Here is a 12370-nt window from a genome sequence, read left to right as displayed (position 1 = left end):
CTTTATCTATTCTAAATCGGCCTATCTCCCCTCAGGAAATAGCTGACGCTGTTAAGACTATGCCCAGCAACAAGGCGCCGGGACCGGATGATCTCCCCAATGAGTACTATAAGAGATTCTTACCCATATTACTCCCTCACTTACACCTAGTGTTCACAACATCTGTAGAGACGGGCTCTCTTCCAGCAGATATGCTAGATGCCCTCATAACCACTATCCCGAAACCTGGCAAATCCCCTGACTTGCCTTCAAATTATCGCCCTATTTCACTCCTTAATGGGGACATTAAGCTATACGTCTTTGGTCCTTTATGCCCGCTTTACTAGGGGAGGAGCAGGTAGGGTTCACACTGGGTCGCCAGGCCCCCAATAATACACGGCGGGTTATCTCCCTGCTACAACATTGTGAGGGTGGGGGAGTCCCTGCGATCTTTTTGACCCTGGATGCGGAGAAAGCTTTCGACAGGGTGAGCTGGCCTTATGCTTTTTCTGCCTTAAGGGCCTTTGGTTTTGAGGGCCCTATCGTTTCCGCTATACAGGCTTTGTACTCTAACCCTGTTGCGAAGGTTTTTACTAATGGAGCACTCTCTGGCCGGCTCACCCTGTCGAATGGTACTAGACAGGGATGCCCCCTTTTGCCCTTGATTTTTCTCATTGCTATAGAGCCTCTGGCCCAAGCGATTCGCTTACATCAGAACATTTCGGGGATTACAGTGGGGGACAGGGAGCATAAATTAGCACTTTTTGCTGACGATGTGCTCTTGACCTTGACAAACCCAGCCTCCTCTTTGCCCTCTCTTTTTGAGATTCTAGACCACTTTAGCAAACTATCGTACTATAAGTTGAATGTCACCAAAACTCAGGCCCTCCCAGTGAGACTCCCCATCGAGTTGTTGGAGTCCCTCCGCCCCCGGTTCCCTCTGGATTGGCAGCGTCACTCTGTTGACTATCTGGGTATTAAACTCACCTCACCCTCCTCTTCTCTGTTTGCCTCCAACTTCCTACCGCTCCTTTCCACTCTGTCCACTTTTCTCTCTACCTATGACAAACGCATGCTATCCTGGTTCGGCCGTATTGCGGCATTCAAAATGATGCTCCTGCCGAAGATGTTATACCTCTTCCGAACTCTCCCCATAGCTATTCCCCAATCCTACTTTAAATCTGCTAACAGGCTGCTGGATGATTTCATCTGGCAGAATAAGAGACCTAGAGTCTCTAGGCGAGTCATGACACACCATAGGGGAATGGGAGGCCTAGGCAGACCAGACCTGGAGGATTATTATAGGGCTGCTATTCTAGATCAGATGACACATTGGTGGTCAGGGAACTCCAAAAAGTTGTGGGTATCTGTTGAGACAGCCCACAGCACGGATTGCTCCCTTAGATCAAGGATTCTGACTCCCCTAGCAAATAAACCACCTCTCCCCACCCCTCTTTCGGCAATTAATGTCACGGACAGGATCTGGGCTACTAGCATTGCAAAATTCTCCACTCTAATCCAATGTCCTGCTAACCTTATCCCCCTTGAGCAACTACTCCTACACATACCTGACCTGGATCTTTCTTTGTGGAAAGCTGCAGGCATTCATACCATACAAGACATTTTAGACGACTCAGGCACAGTTCATTTCCCATCAATCCGAGATCGTTACAACATCCCACATACGGAATTTTACAAGAGCCTTCAGATTAGAAGCCTACTTAACACGGAATGGTTACGCTCTTTTAGACTGCCTCCGAGAATGCTAGGCTCGCTGGGATCATCGGGCCCCCTGAGGGGTGGGATTACACTTTTCTATGATATGCTGAATGGAAAGACGGAACTCGTCCCTCTGCCATTCATGTCCCGTTGGGAGAGTGAACTTGGAGACTCGATCTCCTTAGAACAGTGGAAACTGGCCTTCCAAACTATTAGAGATAGCTTCAAATGTGCGAACCATCAAGAGACAATGTTTAAGACCATTCATAGGTGGTACTTTACACCCCACAGATTGCACAAAATAGACGCTGCCTGCTCGGAGAGGTGTTGGAGGGGGTGCGGCCAAGAGGGGACTCTGCTGCACGTCCTTTGGGACTGTCCAGCTCTGGGTAATCTTTGGAGAGGAATCGAGTTAGTAGTCTCTAGGATGATGGGGATAGCCTTCTCACTGTCTCCTATAATGGCCCTTCTAATGATTAGTCTGGATGAGATCCCTTATGACTCATGCACTGTGATTGCACACCTCCTCATGTCAGCTAAATTATTTATTACCAGGCACTGGAAATCTCCTACTGTGCCTACCTTATCTGAAATATTGGCCAACGTAAACCTCTCCTGTGACTATGAAAGAGCGTTCGCCTTGGCTAACCTGTCTGAACCCCGCTTCCAAAAGAGGTGGGAGGTGTAGAAGCGCAGTGCACATTATGTCCCCCTGGGAATGCATACTTGCTGAAGTCCTTCCATATGATCTTTCACTGTCTTCCCTGACTCCGCTACATCCCATCTGCTCTCCTCCCTATCTTTTTCCTAAAGGGGGTGCACCACGTGTTGTTCCCACATTGCTTACATTTTATCTTGCCTTCTGCCCGCCTGCTTTTTGCCTCGCCGCCTTCTCCAGTTCACATAGTGTCACATGCCAACTTGGCCTTTTCTAGGTGCTGATCGGGGCGGCTGCTCTGAGTCAACAGTCTTTATGATGTACTGCTACATTAATATTCTTGATTGTTTTAACCAATTTGTTTGTGTTTGATATTTGGGTAACGGTCTTTTTCTTTTGCCCCTTGTTTGTCAGCTCTAGGACACTGTCAATCGTACTCATTTGGAAAGTTTATTACCTTGACAGTAAAGAGTGGTTTATAGTCCATTACATCTTACATCTACCCGCAGTTTTATGTCTAACTGACCGCACCCATAATGGATGCACTACCTATTTGCTTTCTATTTGGATAGCTGTGCCCTTCCGTACTATATTCTAATATCCGATTACCCTTTTTGGTTCAATTAGTTACTGTTTTTTCCAGGATGCAGAGATTGCTTCGACTAGTAGCTATGTCTTCCCTACATTTTCTCCTATACAATGTTTCTCTTGTGTCCTTGCCTACTGTGTGGTATCCGTTTTGTATTGTAAAACTTGAATAAAAACTTTAAATAAAAAAAATAAAAATGATGCCCTACTTATATAGGTTTGATTTTGTCGGACTTCTAGAAAAAATCATAACTACATGCAGGAAAATTAATACGTTTAAAATTGTCATCTTCTGACCCCTATAACTTTTTTATTTTTCCGTGTATGGGGCGGTATGAGGGCTCATTTTTTGCGCCGTGATCTGAAGTTTTTAACGGTATCATTTTTGCATTGATAGGACTTATTGAATGCACTATTTTGGACTTTGTTTTTTTTTTGCGCGCACGCCATTGACCGAGCGGTTTAATTAATTATATATTTTTATAATTCGGACATTTCCGCACGCGGTGATACCATATATGTTTATTTTTATTTACACTGTGTTTTTTTTTTTATTGGAAAAGGGGGGTGATTCAAACTTTTAATAGGGGAGGAGTTAAATGATCCTTATTCACTTTTTTTTCACTTTTTTTTGCAGTGTTATAGGTCCCATAGGGACCTATAAAACTGCACACACGGATCTTCTACACAGATCACTGGTTTCTCATAAGAAACCAGTGATCAACGATTCTGCCGCATGACTGCTCATGCCTGGATCTCAGGCACTGAGCAGTCATTCGGCGATCGGACAGCGAGGAGGCAGGAAGGGGCCCTCCCACTGTCCTGTCAGCTGTTCGGGATGCCGCGATTAGCCGCGGCTATCCCGAACAGCCCGACTGAGCTAGCCGGCAACTTTCACTTTCACTTTTAGCCGCGCGGCTCAGCTCTGAGCGCGCGGCTAAAGGGTTAATAGCGCTCGGCGCTGCGATTGGCGCTGCACGCTATTAGAGGCGGGTCCCGGCTTCACTATGACACTATGTTACTGTGTAACCCCGCGTTATATCAGGAGAGCAGGACCAAGGACGTACCGGTACATCCTTGGTCCTTAAGGGGTTAAAGAACAACGTTTGTTACACATTTGTTATGGGGATCAAGAACGCGCATGCGTTCGAAACGCGTCCATGTGAGTTGCTTGCCGTCATGGTGATGGTGTTTGGAGTGTGCTCTGGATTTTAAAGGAATGATTAAAGATTCAATATTTTAAAGGTACTGCTGGACTACCTCGTTCTTCAATTTCTTATGGAGATCCAATGCCTAGGTTGGCGACTTGTGTGGGGAGGGGGGCACCTGGGCAGTAGAAAATTAAAAAATAAATATTAGCAAGGGCACTAGAAGACACAATCCTAAGGGGCTGTTGTGGATTTTCACAGCTGGAGAAGTCAATATGGCGGCCTGGACCAGATCGGGAAAGTGAATGATTACAATCAGAAGATAATTTGACAAGGTATTCCTGTAGTGTTTGTTTTTTGTTTTTTTAATTCAGCAACAGTATGAAGGCACTATGTGGTCACTATATGTGTCACGTATGGGCAGGGAAGGAGTGCAGCTTTGATCTCACTCCCTCTGACCCTGCCTATTTGCCTATCCGCCCTAAACAGCGGATCGACAACCACAGCGATGGTCCCTTCCTAAATAAGTGATGGGAGTCATCATCAACAAAATAAACTACAAAAAACAGACACAGATCGGGAGAGCATCAGGATGCATTCAAACTAACAGAAATAAAACTAAACAAACACAATAAGCCAAAGTCCACTCGCCAAGTCAGTAACAGGATATCTTGAAGTACAAAATTTCTAATACCAGAGAAGAGTCAGGAAGTAAGGCCAAAAGTCACAAATGGGTAAACAGGAAAAACAGGGTATATACTCAAGCTACTGGAGGAATTCTTTCACAGGTGAAGTCTGATAACACACTGCAGGTTTATATAGCCAGCCAGATCTAAACAGCAAGGTCAGCTGACCAGCCCAGAAAACTAGGCGTAGCCCTACAGGTTCTAACAATATGGTGGTATTATCCATTCACCATATGGGGAATTTGTTAAGTCACAGTATATTGGTATGATTCTGTTACTTAATGATGGCATTATTTAGTCACAGTATAGTGTTAGCATCTAATCACTATATGGTGGTAAAATTAAGTCAAATTGTAGTGGTATTGTGTAATCACTATATGCTGGTAGCATTCATTCACAGTATAGTAGTATTATCTAATCACTATATGGTGGAATTATGTATTCACAGTATAGTAGTATGAGCTAATCCCTAGAGGGTGGTATCATTCAGTCACAGTCTAGTGGTATTCTCTAATGATTATATGGTGGTATTATTTGGTCACAGTGCATTGGTATTATCTAATGATTATATGGTGGTATTATTCAGTCACAGTATAGTGGTAGTATCTAATCACTATATAGTGGTATTATTCAGTCACTATATGTTGGTATTGTTCAATCCCAGCATCTTGGTATGATCCAGCCACCATATGGTGGTATTATTTAGTCACAGTATAGTAGTAATATCCAGTCATGGATGGTTGTGTTATTCAGTCACTGCCTGGGGTCACTGGTTTCACTGATAACAGTTATTTTTCTAGCATTACAAATGATAAGAAGTTATTTTCATTGTTAACTTCACCTTTTGAAGGTGACCTCTCATCCAATTATCATTATAAATGCTCAGAGTGAATCATGACGATAATTGGTGAGTGTAAATGGGCCTGAACTGGGGGTGTATTCAGACTGTAAGACCGGCTTGGTGCAGTATTGTGGAATAATCAGAAGCACAGTAAGATAAGCTAATATCAGGTGAAGAAAAAGTATAGTGGAGTGGCTGGAGGCAAAGTCAAGCAAGCCAAGGTCAAAGCAGGGCAGGTCAGATTGGGTCTCAGGCAGCAGAAAGCAAATACATATACAAAAGCAAAAACAAGAGTTAAACATCCCCAAATAGTAAGCTCTTCAATTTAACATACAAGTATAAATTAATAAATGTATAGTATTCAGGGCTTTATCCATATAAATGCTCCATTGCCTAGTTCAGAAAAAAATAAAATAAAAAACAGTAAACACCACTTAACATCATCTATAGTAAGACAGAAAGCAAAGAGAACTGTCACATCGAACACCGTGTCTATGACTAGATCAAAGCACACATGAGATAAAATGCATAATAAGGCTTCCAACAATATGCAAACACCACCATTTAGTCGAACAAATAAAGCAGAAATGGCAGAGCAGCCCCAAGGGGTTAAGAATTTCATGTAATTTCAGATACGAAATAGTAAAAAACTGAGCGATTCAGCTCCATCCTAAGCACCTTCTACAAATGAGGCTAAGAACATTAAAGAATATTTTGTTCCAATTGGCGTTGTTTTAATGTGTAACTTCGGGATCTAAACTGCTTATGTATGCAGTTCCATTTGCTTTCCCCTCGATTTCACCTTGCATCTTTCTGCTCATCCGAACTATAAATTTGCGCACAGCAAACATATGTCATCGGGAGGCTCAAGAATCTCACCGGCCTTCCTTGAGTCCTCCTCGTAATTCTTAATAAAAGGAGAAAATTGGACTGGCCTAATTTAACATAAAGAACACTGAAGGTGACTAAAAATGCTTTGTAGTGTACGTTTAATCCCATAATACCGCACATATTTTCGGACTTAATGACCAGGTGCTTTTTAGAGATTTTCATGCTTGTTAAACGGCAATAACTTTTTTTATTGCTAATATATTCGCTTCGAACAACCCCTACTTCCTAGAAGACCTCCCTGACAATAAGGTGATCACAAAATATTCCTCTGCTGGGACTTTCAGGTATTAACTTTAACCTATGGGGAAACCTGGCAGTAAGTGTTCAATTTCTCTGCAGCACCACCACAGGGTAATTTAGGCATTGTACAGTGCCTATTCAATTTTCCACCTACAGACCCATAGGAGGGCTTGTTTTTTGCGCCACCAATTTTACTTTGTAATGACATCACTCATGTTATCAAAAATCTACTACTAAACATATATATATATATATATATATATATATATATATATATATATATAAATTAGTAAAGAAACATTATTGTTTCATTTCCATACAAAGTACTTTCTGGTAAAAATGACATGTTATAGTTATTCTGTAAGTCCATACCATTACACCAAAAACCAATTTATAACAATTATAAGATTTTGTAGAAAAATGTGTATGCTGAAAAATGTCCTCTTCTGACCCCTATAACTCTTTTATTTTTTCACATACAGGGCTCTATGAGGGCTCATTTTTGTGCCGTGATCTCTTGTTTTTTGGGACTTATTTTCTTTCTGGTGTTTTTTTTTTTCTGGTGACCAAAAATCCGCAATTTTGGACTTTTAGAATTTATTTCTGTTTCCACCATTCACAATTAACCTTGATGGTAATATGTATGATGATATTTTCTCCTTCATACCTCCTTGAACTAAAAGGCTCTTATTCTTCTTGTCCTGTGTTTTAAAATATTTTTTCAACATACAATGGGGAAGATAGGGACAGACCCTGGGCACAGAATTATTTTATTTTTTTATTTTTTTTACCTTCAAAAGCTAAGAAAAGACCGAACTTTTTATTTTACCTTTTTGTGTTACTCATTTACCCTATAACAGTCTTGCAGGTTTGTGTTGGATCTAGTAAGACCATCAGCATGGTCATGTTGCCAGTCTTGCTACCAGTGACTTATAGAGCCAGTGCCTGTGGACGTCTGGTTGTTTCTTATAACAAGGCACCTAAACCCATGACTGCATGACCTTCTGTGCACCCGCTTTTCTTAAAGGCTGTAGCACACTAAAATGAATGACCCTTAAGGACTTCCATAAAAAGATGTATCTATGGAAATTAATTGATACCAAGACAGAATGTAAAAATAAAAGCAATTCAACCTGAAACACTAGTGCATTTGGGTAAAAGAATTAGCATTTGGGGGAGGCAGGAAAACCAGCACAAATCTTCAGTTCAATGGACACCAATGAAATGAATAAAGTTGAGCAAGCTTTCCGTAAGTTCAACTCACCAGGCTTGCTGAACTTGGTGCAGCGAACTTATACAGCCATATATAATGTATACAGGCCCCCAATGAGTTAACTAGCACAGCTCAACAGCGCTAATTAACTCCTTCCTTGCTGGGCTGAGCTATACTCACAGCTGTCAGATGCGAGCAGAGCTCAGCCTGGACGTTTGTGCAAGCAAAACCTGGCAATGTTCGAAAGTTTGTCTAGCCGCGAACACCCAAAGTTTGGGGACTCACTCAACATTACAAATGAAATGAAAAACTTTGAAGACAGTGTCCATCGAGGGATCTTTTTAAAGGAATAAACAGCAAAGGAAATATGTCTATAGTATATTAATGTTCATATTTCCCAAGGTTCTTAGAAGGACAGAATCTTAAAAAAAAATACTTCCGTATTTGTTAGTTTTTTCGTTTTGTTTTTGGTGAAGGTTTTTTCAGTAAACGTTTCAGGATTTAAGTGACAAATAAAAACCATGAATTTTTTAAGTTTATGTTTTTTTTAATAGCACAAAAGAACCCTAAAGTTTGTAAATTTACATTTAAGCACTGTGTATACAGACATCAAAAAGGCAAAAATGGTAGAAAAAACTCTGTCTGCTGTCCCTAGTGGGTTTTTAGCTGTCTGTGAAAGCCAGACACTCGACCTGCAGCTGCAAGATTCTCGAGCAGTGACAACACATATGAGCAGAGCACTCTTTAAAGGCTTGAGTTAGAGCTTTAGAAAACATTTGTATTCACGATAATGCTCCAATTACAAAATGTGCTGATAATTTCCATAAGTAGCAGAGAAAGATTGACAAATCTCTGAAAATTCACCTCAGTGCTGTTTTGGCTGGACTTTCCTTTACAGAGCCATATTTACTTCATGTAAGATCATGGAAGCAGAAAATATAATCTATATTTCAACATTTCAGCCTCCATTGACTTATGTGTGGAAATTTAAAATGACGAACCAAGAAAATTTGATTTCCTATTGTACAGATCAGAGCCGTATAGACAAATAAGAAAGTCAGGGTCTATTCACATGGCGGAATTTCCGCAAGCAGAACTTCACCTCAAATTAAAGCCCATAGACTTCTATAGGATTCCGCACTGCCATTCACACTTTTGAATTTCTGTTTGCGGAATGAATGGGGTGCAGGTTGGACCCATTTTAAAGAGTTTCAGAGATGGAGTGACATAGATCATTGGAGATTGGAGGTAGGAATGGCCTGATCCTTAGAAGGGCTTAAAAATGGTAGAGGTTCAAAAGGAGTGATAAGACATATAGCATATCTATCCAGTTCATTAAGACATAGTGTATATAGAGAGTGGCTTACATAGAATAAAGGGGACCCTATCCAAATTTACCTCCTATTATGGTATCAGATTTTTTACCCTAGGACAGAAAGGTCTGGTGTTTATTTCCCTTTGTTTTCCATGACCAGTGGGTCAGTATCCCAATTTGTTAATTTTCTGACAGGCAGTTCCCAAGGAACAGTGTCTTACTAAAGAAAGGAATGGGACCAACTCAGATGGGGCTCTCTCTCTAAGGACGCATGTTCTTCCACTATGGTACATACGCCTAAAGGTAATGATAAGCAATGGTCTGGCACATAGGAGAGCTGAGGAAGGAGCGGTCTTCCATATACGAGAGCAGTGAAAGGAGTGGTCTACCACATAGGAGAGAAGTGAAAGGAGTGGTCTGCCATATAGGAGAGCAGTGAAAGGATTAGTCTACCACATAGGAGAGCAGTGAAAGGTGTGGTCTACCACATAGGAGAGAAGTGAAAGGAGTGGTCTACCACATAGGAGAGCAGTGAAAGGAGTGGTCTACCACATAGGAGATTAGTGAAAGGAGTGGTCTACCACATAGCAGAGAAGTGAAAGGAGCGGTCTGCCATATACGAGAGCAGGGAAAGGAGTGGTCTACCATATAGGAGAGAAGTGAAAGGAGTGGTCTACCACATAGGAGAGCAGTGAAAGGAGTGGTCTACCACATAGGAGAGAAGTGAAAGGAGTGGTCTACCACATAGGAAAGCAGTGAAAGGAGTGGTCTACCACATAGGAGAGAAGTGAAAGGAGTGGTCTTGCACATATGAAAGCTGAGAAGTGGTCTGGCACATTGGAGAGCCTAGGAAGGAGTGTCCTGGCATATAGGGGAACTGTGGAGGTGTGGTTTGGCACATTGGAGAGCGAGGAAGTTGTAGTCAGGCACAAAAGAAAACTGGGGAAAGAGTGGATTGGTACATAAAAGTGTTAGTGAAGCCTTAACCTTGCCTGATTCTCAACCTCACTGCCACCTTATGCCTTAACAATTTTACTGCTTGTTTAGTTAGTCACTATATGAAACAACTGGCAACCCAAACGAGGTCTCTGATGTGCTGTCTGGACTGTAAGTAACACGGTAGTTATATATGTCACCTTGCTGTGGCTCCCGATGCAACTTCGACATGAGTTATTATTGTGCATTCGCATTGTTTTGTTATTATTTTTTATTTCTGACAAACTTTAATAAACTCTTATTTGGGAGATGAAAAAAAAAGTGTTGGTGAAGGAGTGTGCAATGAGAAACTGGGTCAGATGAAGGCTAGATGAGAGGTGTAGACCTCTATTTGATGTGTCACATACCTTTATCCACTTAAGGACCCAGGGCATACCTGTACACCCTGAGTCCGCTCCCTTTCTACAACGCGAGGCCACGGCTTCATATCGGGTTGGGCCCGGCCTCTAACAATGGCCGGGACACGGGGCTAATAGTGCGCAGCACTGACCCATTCAAAGTTGAACGCCACATCTAAACTGAAACTTAACTGCTGCCAGTTAGCTCAGGGGGGCTGTTCGGGATCGCCATGGTGAAATTGAGGCATCCCACTACCTGCCTCCTGGTGTCCGATCGCCGAATGACGAGTCTAGCAGCAGAATCATCGATCAGTGGTTTCCTATGAGAAACCATTGATCAATGTAAAAGATCAGTGTGTGCAGTGTTATAGCACTGCAAAAAAAAGTGAAAAAAAAAGTGAATAAAGATCATTTAACCCCTACCCTAATAAAAGTTTCAAATGACACATAAGTCCCAAGATCAATATAACGGTCTACGCCAAGACCACTACTGATAAGAAACTTACAAAATAAGGCATATAACAACCAAATAAAGATACAAAAATCTATTTTATTGTACATATATGCGCAAAGAAACAGACATTTAAAAACACCTAAAAAAGACACAATATTATCGGTGGCAAAGTGCAGGAGGACCGACTAAGAGGAGGCTACACGCTTAACATGGTACAACTAAGTAGCTGAGGTAAGTAAAATTCTGGGTTTTTCAGAAAACATGAGGGAGATGTAACATTAAAGTGCAAACAATATAATACACACAAGGGGTCAATGGTTGCCATCCATGGTGCAATAGTAAAGTACAAAATACATAGGTAGGAATACAAGAATTACACTAAACACATGAAAGGTAAATTACCACAGTGGGACTAGGTCTGAGCGTGTGCCTCCACCACACGACGTTTCGCTGAGGAGCTTCAGTGCGAAAGTGCAAAAACGGAAAGACCCAGGGTTAAATGGTAACTCTCATTAAAACTAATTTTTGCTATTGCACTCCTTATGGTAAATAAAAAATATTTCTAACATACTTTGGTTAAAAAAAAAAATAGTTTTCTATGTTTTATTTATGCTTAAAAAAGCTCCAGAGCACATTTTCCCCCATCTTATACTCAGACTTAGGACCGAAGTCCAAACACAGAAAGTGCAGCCTGGAGTGCTGAGGGGGGTGTCCAACCAACAGCATATGGCAGTTAAGTGTGAGAGGAGCTATGAACCCCTCAGCATTCCAGGCTGCACTTTCTGTGTTTGGACTTCGGTCCTGTATAAGATGGGGGGAAATGTGCTCTTGAACTTTTTTCAGCACAAATAAAACATAGAAAACTTCATTTTTTTAAACAACGTATATTACAAAAAAAAATTATTTACCATAAGGAGTGCAATAGCAAACATTTATTTTAATGAGAGTTACCCTTTAAATATTGCTTTTAGCAGCTTTACTGAAGTTAGGAATATTTAAGGTACTTTTTAGCACGTGTTTATGTAATGACTAATGCAGATGTAATATGTTCTCAGGTTCTTAAACCAAAATTACTGAAACTGCTGATGAGAATCTTCAAAGATTGGCTTACTGAGGTGTGCTATGTAGGCTTTTCTTTACTCACACAACTGGTCCGATTCTTGACTTGGTAGGCAAACAGCCCTAACTCTGACCGTGGGCCGATGAAGAGATTTGTGGATTACAGAGAGGCACTTGTTCGTCCTTTTTCTTTCTGGCATAGATGACATTTTCTCTATCTCTCAAAGATGTAGAAACCTTTGAAA

This window comes from Hyla sarda, chromosome 2 (genome assembly GCF_029499605.1).
Source record: "Hyla sarda isolate aHylSar1 chromosome 2, aHylSar1.hap1, whole genome shotgun sequence".
NCBI lineage: Eukaryota > Metazoa > Chordata > Amphibia > Anura > Hylidae > Hyla > Hyla sarda.
The sequence above is the reverse complement of the archived record's forward strand: the minus strand, read 5'-3'. Positions refer to the sequence as shown.